We start from the raw sequence: 3,393 nt of genomic DNA, 5'->3' as shown, positions 1-3,393 counted from the left end.
TACTCTTAACCACTGTGCTCACTGACTCTCATTTCCTCCTAAAGCATTTGGTCATTCATACAACACACACTTTTCAAACATCAAATGTATGCTGGGCACAGGGCTGGAAGAACAGGGAATGCAGAGATGAAGGAACACCTTGGAGCACTGGGGGCAGCCGTGACACTTGAGACCCCAACAAGTGTTCCCCAGAGTCGTGACACGGTGCCTGAGCTTCGTTATACCCAGGGGCTTACAGAGGGGCCGATCCCAGGGGTGTTCCAGGCAATAATAAATTAGACCTGCTCTGAGGAGGACAGTCTTCTAAGCCTCCACATACTCAGGTGGCTCTCTGAACCCCCAGTGTCTTTCTGAGCGTCCCCCCAGCCCTGGTGGCTATTCCCCCTTAGGGCCTGGAGTTGCAGACGTGCCAGCTCTCTTAGCCTGGGTCTGTGAGGCTAAGGGATGTGTGAGGTTGCTCTCCCTGGCGGGTGTTCAGCATTTCCCTCTTCTGTCTGCTTGTATTTGTTATGCACTGTGGGTATTTTACAAATCGCTAGTGTTTGCAGAATTGGGTTCTCCTGCTGCCTCACCGCCTCCTGCCTTGTTCCCCGACTGCCGACATAAAGCTTGTTCTCTCCCTCCTGTTTGAGCACTGACTCCAATTCTGCTTTTTTTTAAATATTAATACTCTTTATTTGTTATGATACATAAATCACACTAAAACGCCTTTCATTTAGTAGAAGACTATAGTTTAGATGTGGGGAATTTTAATTAAACTGGCATAGTTAGGACTGAAAAGACAAAACGGGCACTACTCGCTCATCTCCAGCCCTTGTCTTTTAACAGGCTGATGAACACAACTTGAAACGCAAGCGAGTCTTGCTGGTCTGGACAGTGAAGGGATTTCCTCATTACTTAAACATATTAGAACAACCAGTTATATAAATCTAAATATAAAACCAATCTCCTAACAAGTTTTGAGATGACACTCACCATCTCTGCGAAAAGCTGAACATTATGAATCCAGTCCAAGTATATTTTTAGAACGAGAAAACAGTGATAGCACTTGCTGAACCAAAACTGCCATCAAAGTAAGAAAGCTGACCATAGTCATTTAACCACTGCCTATCTTATTGAAATCCGGACTGCCCCCAAAAAATCTTCCATCAGCCATTCATGATCTGAATTCTGATGCAGGAGATCCATATAAATATGGTATACATAAAGCTAGTCATGAGACATTTTTTTTTAATCCTCACCCGAGGACACTTTTCAATATTTTGTTCGAATAGAGTGGGAGGGGGAGAAAGAGAGAGAGAAAAACATTAATGTGAAAGGGACACATCGAGTGGTTGCCACCCCACAACCCAACCAGGGCCAGGGATAAACTGCAACTGAGGTACGTGCTCTTAGCGAGAACCATACCCCGGTCTCTCCCGACCGCAAGCCGCCGCTCTAACCACTGAGCACCGGCAAGGGCTAGTCATGAGACATTTTTAATAAATAATGGCCAACTGCTACTCATTCGTAGCTTTTCTGAGATAAGCTATCAAGTATGCCCTTTCTGCATTCTTCTTAATGCCAGCGAAGATCATGTCCCAGGGATGTAATGCTTGGGGTCCTCCAAATGCTCCATCAGTGTAGCCTCTCCCAGGTGATGCCTTTGTTCCTGGCATCCCTGTAAGAAAACCAGGGTCCTGACCTGTCTTTTCCCCAAATAGACCATGGAGACTTGGCCCAGTCTTACACTTGCCTCCCTTCTCCACAGTATGGCGCTGGGCACACCTCTGAACAAAAATCTGCCCTTCTCAACATCACCCATTTTCTTTTAATCCTCACCCAAGGATATTTTTCTCATTATCTTCAGATAGAGTGTGAGGGAAGGAGAGGGAGAGAAAGGGAGAGACAGAAACATCAACCTGAGAGGAACACATCGACTGGTTGCCCCCTGCACCGGTCACCGACCAGGACCAGTCGAACCGAGGTACCTGCCCTTGGCTGGAATTGAACCCACAACTCATTGGTCCGCAGGCCAACACTCGACTGCTGAGCCAGACTAGCCAGGGCAACATCACCATTTCTAAGCTGCTCTTTCGTGGCGCGCTGCCGCGATTCCCGTTCGCAGGCCAGACACTCCACCCACCCCACCTCCGCTCTTAACTGACTTCTGCTGTCGGCTCCTGAAGCAACATCATGCATCCACACGTCTGGGGTTTGCCTTTTTTTTTTAACTTTCTTCCGTCAAGAAAGCCTTTGAAGACGGCGTTCTGGGCGTCTCACGCTGTGTTCTGGCCATTTGGCACTCGCAGCCGAGTGTGATGTGGACCGCACGCTTTTTCTACCGCGGCTCCGGCTCCTCGGACGTGTGAAATGTTCTGTAATGGGCCGTACGAGGTCGGGGGTGGGGGGGGCACCTTGCCTTTGGTTCTGACTTCTCATTTGAGTTTCCACATTTGTCTTAAAGGGGATCATTAAGCTTGGGAAAAACAGAAATCGAAGCAACTAAGTATCCGTGAGATATAAGCAAAGCAAAACAGTTAAGCCCTACAAAGATGAATTGTGTAAAAAATAAATAAATAAATAAATAAAACGTCAGCTGATTTACTCATAGCAAGAAATTAAAAAGTCGAATAGAAAAGGAACAGTGAAGTGTGAGACAGAAACGCTGACAGCTAAATTACCCTTCACGGAAAGAGAGTAATCCTCCTGCCAGGGTCTAGACGAGGGAGCATCCATGCCAGAGCTCAAATTTAAATTCCGACTGCCCTGTATGGGCCTTCAGACCATTATTCTCTTTCCTGTATTTAGCTATCAGTTCTTCCTTTATTGCAATAAATGGATACATTCAGCCAGAGGCTTTTTGGATGATGAGCGCATTTCTACAAAGCAGAAAAAATAAACATGATGTGATTGCTGCCTATTTCAAGAACCCCATATGGCCACCTTTAGATGAGGCTGTCCACCTCTGGAGGCTGGCTTACCATCTGAAAGGGGGTTCGGCGCCTCCGAAACCCAGCTTTATAAAGCAATTACAAAATCCCAATTTCCTTCTATCCCTCACTTCAGCTATGTAAGAAAAGAAAGGGTGAACATTTTAATGACTCTGGAAACTTCCGTGCGTGCAAAAGCTGAAACCAGCAAACATTCATTTTCTTTTTTGGCAGATGACTCTGGTAATTAAGGTAAACTGCTAATAACCCTTTTCAGAGGGCAGGATAGATTGTTCCCAAACATACTGAGAGGAGTCAGATTGAGCAGCTTGCTGCCCAGACAGATCCTTAGAGAGACCCCTGCCAAGAACAACAACAACAACAAAAATTGCCCACAAGGGAAAAAAATAAACCTGAAGAAGTCAAAACCCAAGTCTGTACCAAGGTTTTAAACTGCCTGATGTGTTCTCTGATAATCATT

The 3,393-nt window shown here is 46.0% G+C and overlaps 1 pseudogene; it reads right to left on the bottom strand.

Moving 5' to 3' along the window:
- Nucleotides 1-1,499: 1,499 nt before the first annotated feature.
- LOC118624489 lies at nucleotides 1,500-1,804 on the bottom strand (annotated as a pseudogene).
- Between the last annotated feature and the right edge of the window lie 1,589 nt (nucleotides 1,805-3,393).

This window comes from Molossus molossus, unplaced genomic scaffold (assembly GCF_014108415.1).
Source record: "Molossus molossus isolate mMolMol1 unplaced genomic scaffold, mMolMol1.p scaffold_m16_p_10, whole genome shotgun sequence".
Taxonomy (NCBI): domain Eukaryota; kingdom Metazoa; phylum Chordata; class Mammalia; order Chiroptera; family Molossidae; genus Molossus; species Molossus molossus.
Note: the sequence above shows the minus strand (reverse complement) of the source record. Positions and strands in the feature narration are given on the sequence as shown.